Source organism: Panthera leo, chromosome B3 (assembly GCF_018350215.1).
Source record: "Panthera leo isolate Ple1 chromosome B3, P.leo_Ple1_pat1.1, whole genome shotgun sequence".
Classification (NCBI taxonomy): domain Eukaryota; kingdom Metazoa; phylum Chordata; class Mammalia; order Carnivora; family Felidae; genus Panthera; species Panthera leo.
The window spans coordinates 101,327,070-101,335,039 of NC_056684.1; positions in this window are offsets into that span (position 1 = coordinate 101,327,070).

Consider the following 7,970-nt stretch of genomic DNA (forward strand, 5'->3'; position numbering starts at 1 on the left):
TACAACAAACAAACAAAAAAATTAAATCCAGGACATCATGCATTTGGGACATACAATTGTTTGTAAACCCACGAGAATATTCATTTAAAAAATCAGTTCCACTGATTCCTGTATCACTTTATGACTGTTGCTTTGATCCCTAAATCCTTAATCTATGAAATTGGAGGAGAGCATATAGAGACCTAAATTGCTAAAATAGTCCACGGGACTCATTCTGGGATATAGCCCCTTAGATTGCCCCATTAATTAAGATGTTATGTTTACTCGCACATGCCTTCATGTATATCACATATATATTATAATTTTAGAAATACATTCCTGCATAGTCCTCCTTTATATCATATGTAAATGTATATTTAAATCACTCTGAGCTTTTCATTAGTATGGGAAATGTGCAACAAAGATCACTGAAGCATATCAAACCACTTTGATTCAGGATCCAAAGCAAAGTGGATCAGTGACATAGGCCAGAAAATGAGGAAAAGGTGGGAAAAAATGGTGTCTCCTGACACAATGACAGTTATAGCTTAAGCCCAGAAAATAGGCCATAGGGTGTGTCGTCTTTACATTTATAGCCTCCAGGAAGAATACAGACCCCTTGCCAAGCTCTTTTGTATATTTCCTCCTAAAGCATGACTTAATATTGATAGCCACCATTTATCAAGAGCTCGCATTTACCAGGCATGGAGCTAAGCGCTTGACAAGCTTTATATTATTTCCTTTAGTTCTCACAAGAGTCCTATGAAATAGGTACCATTTAACAGATGAGGTAAGTGGTCCTAAAGAGGCTCATTACCTTCCCCAGGGTCACATGGAAGTAACTGGAAATGTTGGGATTTGAATGGAGGCATCTAAGTTCAAAGCCAGCACGGGCACTGCCAACCTAAGACCAAAACGTCTATGACTTCCCTACTAGCCCACCACTTGTAATTTCAACCGAGAGGCAGTAGCCTCTCTTTTCTATAACATTTTTTCCAGTCTTCTCCATCCAAACTTTCATATGACTTTAGCAATTTGTTTTATTCATGTGTACGTTTGCATTGCCTATCTCCAATTATATTATTATTGAAACAGTTTCCCCTCATTCTTGCATTTCTGTTAATTAAGTCAGGAGAAACTCAGTATTTCATGGAGGAGAACATGGATCATAAAGTGCATTTGCAAGGACCTAGAAAGAGGTCCACAAACTCCTCGTGCCTTCCTCCTGAGTCTTGTGACTCTCAGGAAACATATCTTTTATATTAATTTCCTTAGTGTTCAAGAGCAACATTTGAAAGAAGACTGGCATGATTTATTGACATCTGTCCCCCAGCAGGAGTATATCCATTTTTCTCCCTTCCTTCCTCCTTTTAAAATAATGATTTGTATTAATCCTTTAGAGGGGTAGTCAGGAAAGTTTCTGTTGTATTAAGGTAATGTGCCATTGTCTTCTGACCCTGTGCTCAATGAATACTTTGCCGGTCCTCTCATGTAGTTCACCACAAAAGTTCAGGGTCAAACAGCCTTTGGATGCACATATGCCACACCTCTCGGCAAACTCACCTGGAATGGCCAGAACACAGAACTTGGCACCCTTGGCCTGAGATTGAATGACCAACACCTCTGAGCCACATTGGGGGGGAAAGTCTCTGAGCTAAACCATACAAAACCAAAGTGGTGGAGGGGAAAAAAAAAAAAAGCTCAAGCTAGCCAAAAGGCAATTTTTTTTCTTCCCCTGTCATGGAAATCAGCCACAAAGGACCAGCGTGAGGGAGCAGAGCAGGGGCTGGAAGCTCCTGTAGTAACCATGGTGTATAATGGCCTCACAGCCATTGATGAATGTGTTCTGGGGACTTGTCAGCTTCTTGGTGCTTTGGTTCATCCCTAAGGAGCGACCATCACCATGTTGGTGACCTGTTCAGTTTGCTGGTATCTTTTTTGGCTGATTGCAGTTCGGGCCCAAGTCCACCCTCTCTTTGAACCACAGCTACAAAATGAAACCATTCAGTATCTCAAGTATCATTCACCTGTGGGAAAAGACCTGCTCTCCTGTGCTCAGTTGCTGAGGTCATGGAAAGAATTCCTCTACATGTAAAATCATCTCCAAACCCAGACTACCTTCTTTGACTGACTGACCTAGTTTGGCCATCAACTGCTATAAGCATTCCAATTACATTTGAATATCTTATCCTGCAATGCAGACTGCAGCATTTTTTCCTACCATGTTTTTATACTTGGATAAATGATGTACCTCTTTACCCTAAACTGTGCCAACTCCCAGTGGGTGGACAGAGTGTCTTAGCAAACAGAGGGAGAGCTGACTTGTCCAGTGAGTGAGACTCCACGAAGAGTAACATTTCCTAGAATGTGACTTTCCATGGGATTTCTCAAATATCAGAGGCTTTTGCTGACAGAGAGAAGCCTCAGCTCAAAATGTCTCTGTGGAGACCACAGTGAGGCAATTACCCGCTCTCCCACATGGCTGTGGTCACATTAGATCTTCCCTGTCTACTGACGTGCTATCACCTGTGCTCCTCATGGCCAAAGGCACATATGCCTAAACTGGCTAAATGAATTCTTGGCCTTGTAACAGAACAAAGATAACCAACCACCAGTGCCTGACCCCACCACCTTGGCCTCATGAGCACCACGCTTTCCCCTACAGGGTTAAGTTGCTGTGTGCTATGCAGTCATGTCACCTAGCATGAAACCATCAAGCATGTGAGCCCTGGACAGGCAAGAAAAGTCTGGAGAAATTAAGGCTTAAATAGTGCCTACACATCTATTTCTAGGAATTAGAATGCTTTCATACAACATGTTCCTATTTTCAAAAATATCAAAATTGCTACAGAATGAAAATAGTTGATTCTAAGCCTTTAATAGACTATACATATAATAGGAAGATATTTTGTATATATGAGATAATTACAGTATTATATATATTAAATTATTACTTATGTATATTATTAATTATATATACATTAAGTATATATAATTTTACAACCTTGAGGGGGAACTAAAATAATAGATAGGTAGATTTATATATATTTATAAATATATATTTATAGATTTATATATATAATAAATTTTTATATATTGGTCTACCTATTATTTTACAGGTTTTTATTTTATACACACACACACATAATATATATACATATATATTTATATATAAAACGTATATAAAATTTTACAACCTTCTCAAGGAGAAACTGAAATAAGGTGTTTCAGAAGCTTTCCAGTGGCTCCAATGCATTCAGGTGCACCAGGAAGGCTGGTGAAATGAGGATATTTTGTTTATTTCTTTTCCAAAGTAAAATTACCACCAAAATTGTAGTGTTCTCTTTCCAGTGAGTCCCATTATTACTTAACCTCTTGGTCTTTCACTTTATTGTGTGCCGAGGGCACAAGGAGTCCACCTACAGTAGAAGCCTCTTCTTGGGTGACTTAAGTGGAGTCTGATAGTGGAGCAATTTCCTGCAGGGAACCCCCTTCCCCTTTCTAATCCTTTGTTCCTTGTCTCTGTCTTCTCACCAAGACTCACCTGCACCACTCTCCCTTTCCTTCACCACATTCTTCACAGGATGGCCTTCTTTTTCTAACACACCAAGCTCCTTCCTGCCCACAGGTGCTTATATTTGCTTGTTCAAGTTACCTGGAAGACTCCTCCCTGTGTCCTTCTCACCTTTCATTTCTTACCTCAATACCCACCGGTTCCAAGGCACTTCCGTGACCTCCCCAGCTGAATCAGTCCTCCACCTCCATCTGGTTACTGTCCATTATACCTCCCTAAGACTTTTCTTTGGAGTACTTATGCTCGTCAAAAAATCTTCTGTGTGTATTTATTTATTCATGGTTGACTCTCTCCTCCCTCTAGAATATAAGTTGCAGGAAGGGGAAACTTCCTCAGTTTTTTGCACTCTCAAACACCCAGCACCTAGGCAATGCATGGCAGATAGCAGAAGCTAAAGAAATGGATGAATGGATGAATGAATGAATGAATGAATGAATGAATTGTCCAGTGTTCCTCAATGGAAAGGCAGAGCTTCTCCAGAGAAACTAACAAATATCTGGCTTGTAATGTAGGGAGTTTGAGACATTAACAACTTCAAACACCCTGACACTCTGCTTAGTGTCCAGGTATTAGGAGAACCTGCCTGACTTTAAGGGTTTCCTCTAGTTTCCAAACACAAAATAGCCTACATATTAAAATGCTTAGCTATATTTAGCAACTAGATAATGATAATAGTTACCATTTAGTGAGTACCTTCCCTGCCAGGAATGTGTGTAACACATTCTCTTATTAGTCTGCAGAACAACAGGATGAGGCAGGGATATTATCCCTACTTCACAGATGAGGAGATTGAGTCTCAAGCGATTTGCAAACACATGGAACAAATAAGTATTAGAGCTGGTATGTGAACCTTGTCTGTCTCATCCATCTTGAAGGCTCATGCTTTTAACCACTTCTTTGTTTTGAGGAGCCAAAACATCAATACAGTGAAGAAAATCAGCTTGTGCTGCACACATATATGATACCCTTGCAAGGTTTGAAGGTATTTGTGTAACCTTGTTTATAGCAATGGTTTTCCAATAGTTTCTCATAGCCATTCTAGACAAGAGCTTATTTGCAAGACAGAAGTGCAACTACTTCAGATGTTTTGTGAGTTTTTCTGGGTTTTCAAATACTCCTTCCATTAACTCCAAGAAAGCAGAATTATTTGAGGTTTAGCACCTGTAGAAACTGCTGCTCTTTGTTCCAAGTGACAAACATCTTCTATTCATGAAGTATATAAACTGAGTTCCTCCTTATTTAGTAGTAAGCTTCTACCAAAAGTAATGTGTAAAGCTAAAAAAAAAAAAAAAAAATCTTCCCAAGAGTAAAACTTTCTACAGAAGTTCATAATGCCTAATTTTTCTAAAATAACAGCTATATCATCTTTAACACTGCTCAAACAAAGCTATAAAAGCCATTAGGATAGGCACAGTCAGTTAAGCATATGAATCTTTATCTTGGCTCAAGTCATGATCTCACAGTTTATGAGTTCGAGTCCCGCATCAGGCTCTGTGATGATGGTGCAGAGCCTGCTTGGGATTCTGTCTCTCCCTCTCTCTGCCCCTTCCCCACTTGTGCTCCCTTGCTCACTAGCTCTCTCTCTCTCTCTCAAAATAAACAAATATTAGGCTAATATTTCAGAGAAAAACAGAGAAGGAAACGACTTACTCTTCAAACTTTCAGATGGTTATTTCTCTTTTATTCTGATACCTGAGTTTTCTTTCTCAATCTGTTCATCATACGGCTCATTCTGAGTCTCATTCTTTTCCTTTCTTCCTTCCTAGGCCTCATCACAAGAGTGTCTACCTAGTAAGCTCTCGTGCCTTCCACCGACCTTTTGATTTCCCTCCACCCCCGCAAACTTCTACATGAAGTTTACCAGCTCCTCCCTTAATTTTTTTTCTTCTGTGAGATGAGCTTCCAAGTTCTTACTCCCTTCTGCTTGACTTCGTATGAAAATGCAAGTGTTTGAGATTTACAACTCTGCTTAGCAGGCTCTCTTTCCATCTCTTCTAGGGCTTGACTACTGAGCTAAAAATCCCCCAGCTGAAATAGCAAAGACATATCTTTGAAGACATATCCAAATCTCCCAGTTCAACCCAAAAAGCAACAGCTTTCAAACTTGTTACATTATGGTGGGAAAGGACCTCCACAGCCTGACCCACCTTTCTAGAAGGGCACTTTCAGCAGCCTCCAAAATGTATTAACTGAATGACTGAATTTAATAAGAACCTTTCCACAATAGGGAGAGACTGGGACACATGGACCTTCTCTCTCAGGCCAGTTCAGAACAGCAAATGTTCATGCCATAGGATGTCTTCCCATCCTGGTTACAGGTCAAAAAACCAAAAGGCAGAGAAAATACAATGTTGGAGAGAAGAAGAAAGTTGTATGGCCTGGGGGTTAAGAGTAAAGGCCTTGAAATCCCCGTTTTGGCACAAAACGATTTGTGTGATCTTGGGTAAATTAATTAACTTCTCTGAGCCTTGAGTTACCTCATTTGTAAAAGGGAGCTATTCATAGTATGTAATCTGTCATTTTGCCATGACAAGATAGTCACAATTTAACAAGATAGTACAAAAAAAAAAAAAAAAAAAACAAAAACAACTTAATACTCTTATACCATGCTTGATAACTGGTTCCTATCATTATTGTTTTTATTTGCTATAACATCACAACCCAGGCAGCTTCTCACGATAGCAAAGGAGTTTATGCCAACAGGTATATTGTCAGGTTTCCCTCCTAGATAACCCTAATTTATACCAGATGAATTAAGTGGAAAAGAAGAAAAATAATAAACAAAGGACCTTTTAAATGTGTTTCCAATATAAATGGTCTAGAAGCAGAAAAGAGAAAATAAAAGGAAAAGGGCAGACAAAACAGATAAAGCTTTTGCATCTCTTAGATTTCAACATAAACTACCATGGATTTGGAAAAGACTCATCCATTATTTCCTCAAAGTTCTTTTCTCAAGGGAGAAGGATCTTCCCCCAAAGAGAGATAATGACTGGCCTCAAAATACCAAAAGACAAAGTTTCAAACTCTGGCCTTCGTATTGAGGTAGCAGTCAGGGGCAGTGGGTCAGGAGTGTCGACCCGTCCGCAGAGTTTCTGCTGGTGGAGCCGTTGAAAGAGGGACTCCCAGATATACATGTGTATGCTTTCCAGGGAATACACTGGAAGGGGGGCAAATTTCATCAACCCCACCAAGCTGGTATTTCTAATGGCTGATCCTCTGACCTTCTGGCCACCAGCTGTCATAAGAGGGATATCTCCCTTTCTGAGATTCAGAGTAACCTCACTGAAAGGTTGCTCACAAGGCATGCGGTTCAGGCAGACAAAACAAATTCAGATGTGCCGCAGAACGGGGCCAATTCTGATGCTGAGACCAGAGTTAGGCTGCTGGCACTTTGCCTATTTAAAACTTAGTTTATTGGGACCAGAAAACTCAGCAGCTTATACATCCTGAAACACAAGATGCCAACAATGGTCAGATGTTCCTTAAAATAAGCTTTCATGTTGATTATTTTTAGATGGAGCTGAAAAGAGACAGTTGGACCCACCTATGGATTGTTCGTGGCTTAAGTAGTCGATAAATCTCTCCCTGGTGTGTACTTTAAAATTACGTCTGTATGGAAAAGGACACCAGCCATGTGCCTTATTTACCTAAAAACCAAGCATGCTCCTCCTTACGGAAATTTAATTATTTTGTAAAATATGACTTTTTTTCTTCTGCAGTATCTTTTTCACCAACAATAATTTTCAAAGGCTTCAAATATTTGAAATCACTGTCAAAGGGAAAACTCTGATTTAACTGCTTTTTTTCCTCTTCATGAAATAGCTGCTTAAAAATATTAATGGAGCCCAAGCCCATTTACATTCCAAACAACACGAAACAAGTTCCTTGTTTCTTTGACTCGCCTCATCTAGCAACCAACGTGTCAAGAGTAACAGCAACTAAAACCAACGATTCTGACCCAGTGCCTGGTGAACGTTTCTCCTTTTATAACTACTTGAGCATGGCAGCCTCTTCCTATTAACTACATTACATCATCATTATCAAAGACGAAAGGAAATTAATTTTGTTTTTCAAGGTCTTGGCAATAAGTCGGTTCTTTACTTCATCAGACATCTGCTGTTTTTCTACGTGTGTCATTTGCAAAGCTGAGTTTTCCTTATGACTTTATTCTCATAACAATTTATCACGCAACAGTGTTTACCAGGGAACCTTGTGCCGATGGGTTTTTCTCTCTCCAAGCAGAAAGTGTAACATTAACTTAAAGCCAATATCATAATCTATATTTCACTCTCAAGGAGTTTTCTGGGCTTAAAAAAAAAAAAAAGCCAACAAGGCTGTCAAGAAAAAATAACCACTTACGGTCTCTGGCTGAAATGTATTGCCAATGCAACTCTACTTTGTTTTAACAGATGGGCCT